Genomic DNA, 12,735 nt, shown 5'->3' on the forward strand with positions numbered 1-12,735 from the left:
TAGAGAGAGAGAGACGTGATAGTTAGATACGGAGGGAGAGAGATACCGAGAGGGAGAGAGCCGAGGGAGAGAGAGTGAGGCAGAGAGAGAGAGAGAGGTAGAGCTGCGGTGCCGGGTAGGCGGCGTCCAGTTTTCCAGTCGCCGGAAAACGAAACCGAAGGAGAAAGGGGGAGCGGGTGGCTAGGGTTTCGGACCAAAGGGAGGTGGGTAGTGGTGGTGGTGTGTCGGAGGTGGGGAAGGAGAGGATGGTGGCCGGAATTCGCGTCGCCGGAGAGTCACCGGCCGCCGAAAATCAGCGCCGGAAAACGGCAGGGAAAGAGGGACGGCTGTGATGTTAATGTTTAGGGTTAGGTTTTGTTGTGTTTATATATGCATGACATATTTTCAAAAATGGCCCCTCAAGTTTGGTATTTAGTTTATAATTATTTAAAACTTGTATAACTTTAAGGAAATCCACTTTAGTCCCTAAAGTTTATTTAACCAAACTTATAAATTAAAACTAACGGAATTTTGACAAAACTCACACATGCTAGAGTTATATAAACAATGGTTTGATAATTTGAGAGTTCGGGTTTACACGCTTAACCACAACTATGAAGTATAATTTATTAAAATGAAACGCGAAAAAAATCGGCATGTTACAAAATGATTATAAAACGAGACCCGAATTTGACGAATGTCACAACATGGATGAAGCTAATTTATATTTAGAACCGAAAAGATCAGCATGTATAACAAAAAATGGGAAAAAATAAAACTTCAAATTAATATAAAACACCCATTGTTATAGGTATAAAACATGAACGGAAAAACTTACCGGAAAACCGTAAAAAAAATCCATTGTTATGGCTTCATCGCTGTTTTTTATTTAGAACCTAAATAGATTTAAAAAAAATCAGTTAACAATGAAAATAAAGATAAAAAGGTTAGATCTACAATAACCGGAAGAAAATATGATGTTGCCGGAAACACATATATCAACAATCGGAAGGTTATTATAAGATAGAAACTTACCGAAAACAATTAATAAGAATGTAGATCTAGTTTAGCCGGAAAATATAAGAGGGTGAAAGGAGATCCGGTAGAGAAAAAGAGAAAATAATGTTTAGGGTAAAAAATTGTGAAATGTTAAGGTTTAAATATAGGATAGTGGATGAGTTGACATTAGTATAAAGGCAATTAGTGACATGTCATTGAGGTGGCATTGATGTTGAGGGGCTAGGATGTTGACAAGTGGAAATTGTTGTTTGCTTTAATAGTATGTATAGATTTTTTAGAGTGTTGAATATTTAATGCGTACTTATGTTACGAATTAATTTTTTTAGCGTTTTAGCATGATACTTATTTGCATTCATTGCCTCCTAAAGTGCTTCATAATATAATTACTAAAATGAAATATAACTTATGTGACTAATATTTAATAAATTACTTCTTTCACGTATATTTTCTGGTGGGTTAAAACTGATAATTAGTCACCGTGCTTTACATTTATTCAACTCAATAGCTATTCAATTTTTTTAGTTGTAACTTTTGTTAACTTAAAATAATGAATATGGGCAAATGAAATGTTCATACGATTTATAAACGTTTAAACCCTAAACTTCATTTTTGTTACGACTCTTCATCTCTTATATTTTGTATATAGCTTTTAATATACATTTTCAATCAATATCATATGTTTTTAATATGAATATTAATAATAATAATAATAAACTAGTTTTCTTTATCAAAATGGGTGTAACGACCCAAATATCGGGCAAGTAATAAAATAAAATTTTAAGAAGAGTTCTCTCTAAATCTCACCCTATATATATAGAGAGGGTTAGGTTTAAAAGATAACTTAAAAAAAAGTGGGGAATTGAGGAACACATTTCTCAACCCTTGATAAATTCCTCACATCCTTATAGTGCACACTCAATCATTATTTTGTAAAAGAAGAAAACCCATAAAAAATAAAAAAATAATTAAAAAAATATAGAACAAAAAAAAAATAAAAAAATAAGGGTGCAACATAAGGATGTGGGATATTGATCAATGGTTGGGAATGATATTCCTAGTTTCCCATTTTTTGGAGTTCCCCGATGAACTCACCCCTATATATATTTGTGTGTGAATTATGTATTTCACCTTTGAAGTAACTAAATATGTTTATGGGGGATTTCATTGACATCAATTAAAATAAATCATAATTTCAATGACATGTAGTTACAATCAACCCAAGCAACCAAATTGGAAGAGAAGATAATCAATGGGGAAAATTCCTAAAATAAGCGTTTATGAATACGTTTTTTAGGTTTTAGGTGTCATTTCCAACAAATTCCCAAAATATGTATTATAAACTAGTCGTGACGAATAGTTTATGATTACACACGAGTAGTTTGTATAACCAATTAAAACTTGCCACGTGCATAACGACCAGTTTAACTAATCATCTACTCTTAACGATTGAATAAGTTTAAAGCCTCGTAATCAACGCCCACGAGTAAATAAGAAATCCTTTAGTCGCGACGAGTAGATTCTAAAACTTTACAAGTCACGAGTAGTTTATCAAACTAACCACGACGATGCGTTTGATTACCAAATTCATCTAACCGGTTAGTTTTACAAAATACTAACTGGAATGGTTAGTTTGTTATGTCAACTAGTCGTTATGAGTAGATCTTGGTCAACAACGAGTTTACATTCACCATACGAGTATTTTATTGGCAATTAATTTGTCTCGATAAGTTTACCTAGTAAACATTACGCATACGAGTAGTTTATATGTAGTTAACTCGTCGTGACTAGTTTACCTTGTTTACATTCCTAATACGAGTATTTTATTAGTAATTAACTCGTCCTGATAAGTTTACATGATTTACATTACCCATACGAGTAGTTTATATGTAGTTAACTCGTCGTGACTAATATCATGCTATAAACTAGTCATGGTTATATATTAATTTTGTGACATTCGTCAATTTTGGGTCTTATTTGTATTTGTTTGTGTATTCGTTTATCACGTAAACCGACCCGATTTATATCCCGAACATTTCAAATATATATAATATTGGATTTTATGTTACTAAATCATTCCCACGTGTTCAATTTGAAAAACCCCTTTTACGGATTCGAAAACGCCTTTAAAACGACCAAATTACATCAAAAACGAAGTTTCGGGACGCAAAACGAACCACACAAGACGAGCAGACCAAACCCCTCCCTCATGGGCGCCGTGCCCAGCGGCCATGAAGACTAGGGTGGCCGCGCGTGGCGGCCTTAGACCTGCAACAATCCGAATTTTGTTGTTTTGTGTCTTGTCTTGATCCATTTTTCATACAATTACTTGATATTTACACCCATATTTAACCCATATCCTTACCCTATATATACACTTCATTCTCCCCTGCTACATCTCCAAAATCTCTCTCAAACGTCAAAGATTCAAGGTTGTTATATATGTGTTCTTGAATATTTGACTTCCAAAAGTCAAACTGAGTTTAATCCTTCACTCTAATTAACTTATATAGTCTTACTAAAACTTGAATATGGTGGTACAACATATATATAATATACACCAATTGTTACCTTTGGTAGTTACTTATCCGGCTCCGGTTGGTTAAGTTTCAGGCCTCGTAAGGCAAGGCTTCATGAAGTACTTCGTGTTCTTGATATATATATATATATATATATATATATATATATATACACTTATATAACTTGTTTATACATACAAAGTACTAACCATGTCTAACTTCTGCTCATTTTAGTTTGTTTGTCATATTTACAAGTCCCATGGTTATGGGATCTAAGAGTCTAGCCTCGGTTTAACCATAAACCGAACTTTGTTTACTAGTTTTTGTTAAATAATTGTTTAAACATGCTTATTGTTAGATTTAAGTTTCTAAAATCATTTTTACAAGTTTCTTTGATATTTGGGCATGTGGAAACCATCTATGAACTTATTGTGAGATGGAAACCAAACCAAACCGAACCGAACTTTCGTTTAAAGACTTTATTGTTAACTTTTTGGTTGTAAAACTTAAGTTTCTTCATTTATAAATTATTATACAAGTTCTTTGATATTTGGGCATGTGGAAACCATCTATGAACTTATTGTGAGATTGAAACCGAACCAACCGAATTAAACCGATTTTCACTCGCTTAAGACACTCAAGTGTGTTTTTAGCTATCAAGACTAGTATAAATCTTTAAAAATACTTTATAAACTGATTTTAATTATCTTCTTAAGTACTTGGAAATGTTGGATCCAACTTGATCTCATAACAAAGTTTGGACCGACAAAACCAAAACTCGCTTAACGGACGTTGTTAGTTCTAAAACAATAGAACTACATACTTGGTTAAGTCTTATTAAATTTTATTGAGTTATCTCATTACATCTATTATTTTGGAAAGTTGACTTTGGGTTTGACCAATTATCAAGACCCGAACCAACAACCCGAAACACTCGTTAAAACCCGTTTTAGTATCTATGTTATAAAGGGACTTGCATTCTTGCATTTTTACCCACCTTATTACTTAACATAGGTTGAGTAAATATTAAGGTTAGATACTTTAACCCGGTTTCGAGCAAACTTACATTTTTAAAGGGTTATTTCTATAATTTCTTAAATAGTTACTTTACGAACCTTAAACTTTGATTGTTTACATTTCTTGTCTTTTATTTTAAAGCTTTCCCAAAACAACCCTTCTAATGCAAGGCTTTTTCTTTTCATTTAGGCTTTGCTCGTTAGACCCCGTCCTTCCGTTTACCCGTCTTTTCTGAACCAGGTCTTATACTTGAATGTGAGTACTTTCATACCTCGTTTTTCATTTTTCGTTTTGGGGTGACATTTCATACTTATTCAACAAAATGCTTTATACTTGAATCTTAACCCACAAACGTTATTGTATACTTTACTTAAATAATTGCTCGATTTGGTGTTCTATGATTATATGCCTATGTGTTTATCGCTTTTGGTTGGTGGAACTATAAAATCCTAGTCTATTTGGCAACCCCTTATAGCAAGGTGTCGTTAACGTAATGCAATTAACGATAACTATAAAATCCTAGACTATTTGGCATCCCCTTATAGCTAGGTGTCTCTAATGTGTTTAGCGATATCTATTTATCCAAGTTATTGCTTTTATTTATTGTTTCGTATACAAGATTTGTGGCTTTTTATTACTATATACTTATATGCTCAAACTTATGAATTGCTCACCAACCTTTGTGTTGATAAACTTTATTTTATGAAATGTTACAGGTTTGACTTTTGTTGACTCGAGGACTTGACGAAAAACGTTACCAAGAATATTAGGATATTAGTAAAACGAACAATATAATTGTTTACTTGTATTCAATTTGTTTGTATGAACGAGATGTGTTGTTTAATGATTTATGAAACAAAATGAGTTGATTAAATATTATCACTTTAAATAGTGTCTTGTGTATTTGTCCAATCACGTTACACCCCAGCATGTTTCGCCGCCTTTGGTCGGGGTGTGACAGATTTGTATATTACTCGTTTAGTTTACTCTGATACCTTACCAGTTAACTTTCCAACCAAACCATTATCGTTGAAAAAACAACAAAAGTAGAAAATGTCTAGGTTGTCAAATGAATTGTCGAAATCACTTCGCCACTGACGCAATGATGGAAGGGTTATTTGTTCTTGTGTTTCTGTTACAACGATTCGCACTTCTTGGACCGAAGCAAATCCTAGTAGAAGATTTTACTGCTGCACGAGTGTGAGTTTTTTTAGTTATTCATTTTTATTAATTTTGATGTCACAATACATTGTTCGCAGGCATCAAGATGTGGTTTTGTATGTTGGTTCGATACCCTATTGTGACTTCATTTGGTTTTCCTTTAGCACGTTTTAAAAAAAGCGTCATGTCATAGTCATCGTGTATATCCATCGGATATGAGTAATTACAAAACTTATAAGATAATCGTTTGATATGACATATTTTAAAACAACTAGTAACAAAATCTTTAAACTCACAATAACCGAACCTCAAAGATAGAGATACACCTTGTCGTCCACAATCAAATGGAACATACTCAGTAGCTTCTTTTGTTTCTTCCCACTTTCCACCGTAACAAACTACAATATTATCAATTTCCTTCTCCATTGATGTGCAGGTTCAAAACAACAAGAAAATGACGTTATAAACCCAACAACTTCAAAACAACATTGTAACGACTAGTTTAGACTATAAAGTAATGAGACGAGTAGATTGTTACGTTTAACTAGCCAAGACGAGTTGATTACTAATTAACTATTCGTATAAGAATGTAAACAAGTTAAACTAGTCACGACGAGTTAGCTACATATAAACTACTCATATGGGTAATGTAAATCATGTAAACTTATCAGGAAAAGTTAATTACTAATAAAATACTCGTATCGGGAATGTAAACAATGTAAACTAGTCGCGGCGAGTTAAACTAGTCACGGTGGTTATGTGACGCTGACGTGGCACGGTGGAGGGGCTTCGAAACCCCCCACCATAGAGAATGGTCTTAAAGGATTTTTGTTTGAAACGCGAGTCAAGCAGTTGTGACCTTCAAAGTATGTTGAATATGGAAAATATTTTGCACATCAAATTTTCCATCATACAAAATATTATATACACTTGCTACAATAAATTAAGATTATTATTAAGGGATTAATCTATAGAATATTTCTAAGTTTTAAAATTGTTTCAATAAGGTCACTTATAAAATCTTTTGTTCCAATTATATCACTAAAGTTTATTTTTTGTTCTAATCCAATATATTTTACATGGATAACAAGTTTTGAGGTTTTTATTTTATTTTTAAATAGTTTAGCATTGCAAATTATTTTTTAAATAGTGATAAATTAGCAAAATTTGAGGAAAAAAATTATTGTGAAAAAATGCAATAAAAAAATAAGTTTTTTTTTTATTAGTTTTCCAGTTTTTTTGTTGTAATTTCCAGATTATTATTATTTTTTGTAAGTTTTCGCAAAAAAAAAAAAGTTAAGATTTTTTTTATAAAAATTTTCCATTTTTTTGTTTTGCAATTTTGCAGTTTTTTTTTTTGCAATTTTCTAGATTATTATTCTTATTCTTATTATTTTTTTTCAAATTTTCACAATTTAAATTTATTTTTCTAAATTTTTTAAAAAATGTTTCGTAATGTCAAACCATTTAAAAATTACAAAAAAAAACCTACATGACTAATATTCATGTAAAATATATAAGATTAGAACAAAAAGAAAAACTATAGTGACCTGATTGGAACAAAAGGTTTTATGAGTGACCTAATTGGAATAATTTCAAAACTTAGTTACTTTTATATAGAGTTGCCCATAAGAATAATAATCTAGAAAATTGCAAAAAAAATGGAAATTTTAAAACAAACTTAATTTTTTTTTCCGAATAATTGCAAAAATAATAATAATCTGGAAATTGCAACAAAAAAACTGGAAAATAAAAAAAACTTATTTTTTATTGAATTTTTCACAATAATTTTTTTCCTCAAGTTTTGCTAATTTTTTCACTTTTAAAAAAATATTTTGCAATGTTAAACTACTTAAAAATTAAAAAAAACCTACAAGACCTGCTATCTAGGTAAAATATATAGGATTAGAACAAAAAAGAAACTTTAGTGACAATTGAACAAAAGATTTTATAAATGGTCTGATTGGAACAATTTTAAAACTTGATTAGACTTATACCTGTGAATTCGGATTAACTAGAGAGATTTTAAAGATCAACCACCCTGTGACTAATAGAATGTTTGCTGATGATGAAGAATGGTTATAAAATGCAGATGAGATTATGGGATAGTCAAGTTGTGCAAGACATATGACTAAGATTCATCTTGTCATGACGCAACATTTAACTCGGAGTTTTATATTTTAACTATTATGTGTATATTATTATTATTATTCTTGTTTTGTTATTATTTATTTGACATGTGTAACACTTATTGAATAGAATACCACGTTGATAACTTGAAAATTGTAATAACATTAATTAAGAACAATTAATATAACAAACTTTTGTAAAATATTATTTGAATAACAAAACTAATTGAAGTACTGTACAATATATCATAATGTGATTGATAAACAAAGGTAAACGAGTATAGCGTTGTAAATTGCCACCGCCGCAACATCGTACGAGCATTCTACTAGTATTCATAAAGGAAAATTAAATTTACACAACGATTCCCGGTCAATGCTCACCCATTTGCTTCTACTTTTCAACTATAGAAATGAGTACGCCTTCTTATTAAACACCATTCTAATTGCTTGGAGTATCACTCCTTTTTCTTCTCCCACATGTTGTTAAAACAGGTATTCCAGGATTTCTTACACCTTATTGAACCCCTTTGTAGTTGGCTTGTTAACCCATGACCAAACAATTTGCGACAAAGCTAACCTTGTGCTTTATTTTCTTTATTTTCAAATTCCTAATTTCACATGTTTTTTTTCCTCCCCTCCACTTATATTATGTGATAAAAAATCATTGTTTATGGTATACTTCGTTCCTCGATAGTCATTGTGCTAATTCTATCTTCTAGTCCCGTAACCATGCAGCCTAAAGTTTCACCGATTTCAATCGTTTCCAAAACCTCCCTTTCGATCTCTTCCTTGGATTTCCTTTTACAAATCATAGACTGCTCATGCAAGCTTTGCGTTTCCCAATCATTGATGAACTCAAGTCTTTTTACTTTTTAGCCCTTTAATTTTCTTCTTTTTTCTAGCTGTTGTGTTCGAAATTGACTCTGAGGATACCTCCTTATATAAATCTGGTACAATTACCCCACTAGTCCTACTGTTATGACCCGGTTCCTAAACAACCTTAAATTGAGCCTTTGGAGTTTATGGGGCCGGCCCATTTGAACAAAATAAGTTACTCAAAGCCCAATCATCCCCTACTAAATCCTCATGTAACCCAACTGTGTTTGGAGGCCCACCAAAACTATGTCACTGTGTGTTTTTATTTGTAATTTGTATGCTAAAGGATCAGAATTATAAGACAATTTTTTGAAATTGAGAATTATGAAAAATATTTAGAACCACAAAAAGCTCAAAAATAAAAAAATCATAAAATAAAAAAAATACAAAAATTAAAAAATTAAAAAAACTAAAATTTTTATTATAACATTCCGGTTTTATAAAAAAAACTCGGTTTAGCTAAATTATATATACATATATGTACATTTACATGCTTTTTTATACACATATGTATAATTTAAGATAAATGATACTGCACATATGCGTATATTACGTAACTAAAGATTAAATAAAATTATACATATTTGTATAATACGACTTTTTTTTAATGAAACCGGAATGAAATATAAGAATTTTGGTTTTTTTACTTTTTTAAAATTTTGGTATTTTTTATGATTTTTTTTTTAAAAAATTAAAGATGTTTTTAGTGGTCCAAAATGATTTTCAAAGTTCTCAATTTGCAAAGGGTTCTCTTAAGATCCTTACCCAAATTAGTAGAATCATAGTTAGATTGAGCCGAATCACGAACTCAACTAATTTAAGAATGGTTTACATCGACGACTCTTTTCAATATCTATTTCTAAAGTTAAAGCTTTGCTCATGAATGGTTTTCAGGTTGAGCTTGACTCTTATTTGACTTGTTTATTACTTACTAATTATTTGGTTATCTTATTTATAAACATTTAATATCTTTTGCACATATGTAGAACAACATATTGTTATGTAGATTTATGTATTTAATACATTACATGACAACTATGTTAATAATAATAAACTCGTTTATACTTTATATCTTAGTTCGTTTATTAAATGAACTCTGATGGAGTCTGGGCTTGTTTAAGCTCACTCAATTTTAACTTTTAGCGAGTCTAATCCGTATAATTACGTGCGGTTATATACATTTAAGATCTATGTAAAGCCATTTAGTTTCAACACCTAATTACATCATTTGCTAATAAGTTGAAATTAAAAATGAAAAGTCCACATCCTTTTTCTCACACAAAGTCAAACGAACAGGGCAACTTATTTCCAGCAAAAATGGCCCCTCATTCATATATACGCATGATAGGTAAACACATAGAAAACCATAAAGCTTATATTTACTTTCTTGTACATATTAGTTTAATGCAATTAATACATATATTTAAGATAACTTGATGGCTGTTAATTTGGTGTAACAATTTCAATAAATTTTTTTTTTTTTTTTTGAACGGCCAACAAAACACCATTATATTATTTCACCAAACCGCAAGCTAGTAGCTCGCATTGTACACCAAGACAAAAGAGAAGAACAGTTTACAAAAATAAAATGTTATCTAATTTTTCACCAACCAACAAATTGTAAGTCGAATCTTCTCCATATTTCCCAGTTTAGAGCCGTGTTTTTTGATCTCGCCTTGACCCATAAAAATGACATGGCCTTTATCTCCCCAATAGTCCTTTGTATTAGTGCTTCTTTATTTTCAAAAACCGTATCATTCCTCGCTTTCCATATTGACCATATTGTTGTAATGGTTATCGCGTTCACCACTTTTTTCAATTTCACCGACCGTTTTTCATATTTATGAATATCCAAAATATCTTTATAGCTAAACGCAAACATATCTTGAATTTTGCACCATTGCGCCACCACTGTCCATATTACCTGTGCAAAGCCACATGCCACAAACAAGTGCTCCACTGTTTCCTCATGATCTCCACATAGCGGACAAGCAACAATATTAACTCCAACATGCCGTTTCATCAGCATCGATCTTGTTGGCAAGCAATCCAAATCTGCTCTCCATGCCACAATGTTCACCTTCTTAGGTATCCAAGTATTCCACTCAAATCCTCTTTCACCACTACCATACCTTCGGTTTTGTATGTGTTTCTTCATACATCCAACCGTGTAAGTCTTCAATTCATCCAATGTCCAAATCCACTTATCAATGCCATCTCTTCTATCATGCTCAGCCAAAAGATCCAACAAACCAGCCCATTCTTCGGATTCAATACCTGGTTCTATATCCCTCCTCCAATCCCAGCTCCCCATATTCGTATCCAACCCCACCCTTTGCATAACAGAAACGTTTTTATCCGTTTCCAAGCTGAATAGGTTTGGGAATATATCTTGCATCGGCTGATTAGTTATCCAGCAGTCTATCCAAAACCTTACCCGATCCCCCCTTCCAACCACAGCCCTAATGCAATGTGACACATCTATACCCGATTTCAGCAACTCCAAAACAGCCTTATTTATGTATTTCCATGCACCTGTGATAGTAAGTTTCCTGGGAATGAAGTTCCAAGCCCTTGAGCTATGATGGATCGCCCAAATGACTTTTCTCCATAAACTAGTCTCATCTGTTTTGAATCTCCACCACCATTTTGTAAGCAACGCCAAGTTTGCATCTTTTAACAATCCAAGACCCAGTCCACCATACTCACCAGGTGCCACTACTTTTTTCCATGCTAACCAGCTCATCTTTGTCACATCCTCTGAGCCTCCCCAGAAAAATCTTCTTCTAATCCTCTCTAAACTGTCAATTACTTTCGCGGGTGCACGATATAGGGAGAAGTAGTAAGTCGGTAATGAATTAAGGACAGCTTTGATTAATGTTATCCGACCACCATACGAGAGAGACTTTGCTTTCCACACCGATAGTCTATTTTTAAAAGCTTGTAAAACCGGTTCCCAATATCTACAATTATTCATGTTCGCGCCTATTTGCAAACCAAGATATATAAATTAAGTACAATTAACAATGTAAGTTAATATCTACAATTTCAATAAATTAACAATGTAAGTTAATTTCAAATTTAATATGAAAAAGTACTTATAAAGCAAGACGAGTTTACTCAAAGGTGTTTTGTAACATTATTATTATTATTATTATTATTATTTAATTAGACATATTTAGGTGTCACTGAGAGAAAACATTTAGCCAATATAAACTTTCGCAAATCCGACCTCTTACTTTGGGCGAGGGTCATGAACGCGAGTATTGGTACATGTTATTAACAAAATATTTTGCAGCGGAAAAATTTATCAGAACCGTAATTAAAAAAAATTATCAGAGTTCAAAACACTATGATTTTTATTTCATAAACTCGGGATAAACCCCATATTTAGACAAAAGTTTTTTAAGGATAAATTTAAATTTTTTTTATTTTTATTTTGGTGACAAGTCATTTATTTAAGTTGGTACTAAGTAGTACTAATTCTATTTTCAACAAGTCACCTAAAACATGTTTAAAATAAGAATATTGGTTTTAAATAATCTTAACTATCATTTATTGACAAATAACAATCCAAATTATTACTTGGGTATCCATTCATACCTCTGGAACCCGGCTTCGGTGTATGATAATTCACGGTTCGGTTTGTACTTGATGAGGTTGTGCCTTTTTTCTACCCGGTTTTTAGTTACTAAAAAACACATGATCTATGCACTTCTACCGGTAAGCACTCACGTTGAAGTCTTCAAAACCCACTTTCTCTATTAATTTTGAAAAAGAAATTTGAGTAAACATGTAAAACATCATATAATGGAATCTTTATAATAAAGAAAAAAATGATAGAAATAGTAGCGACGGGTTTACTATTCATCCATCTATAAAATTTTGAAGTGTATGAAATAGAAACAAAATAAAATAATAAAATAATTGTTTGTGAGTTAAATATAACGAGAATAAAGGCTATGGAAGTGAGAAGTCAAAACCAATGTTTTCAACAGTGAACCGGTTCGACAGGGATTCAATCATCTGGGCCAGTC

The sequence above is a fragment of the Bidens hawaiensis genome, unplaced genomic scaffold, assembly GCF_021521415.1.
Source record: "Bidens hawaiensis isolate Kalapana, Puna unplaced genomic scaffold, B.hawaiensis_p1.1 tig00021522_1, whole genome shotgun sequence".
Lineage (NCBI taxonomy): Eukaryota > Viridiplantae > Streptophyta > Magnoliopsida > Asterales > Asteraceae > Bidens > Bidens hawaiensis.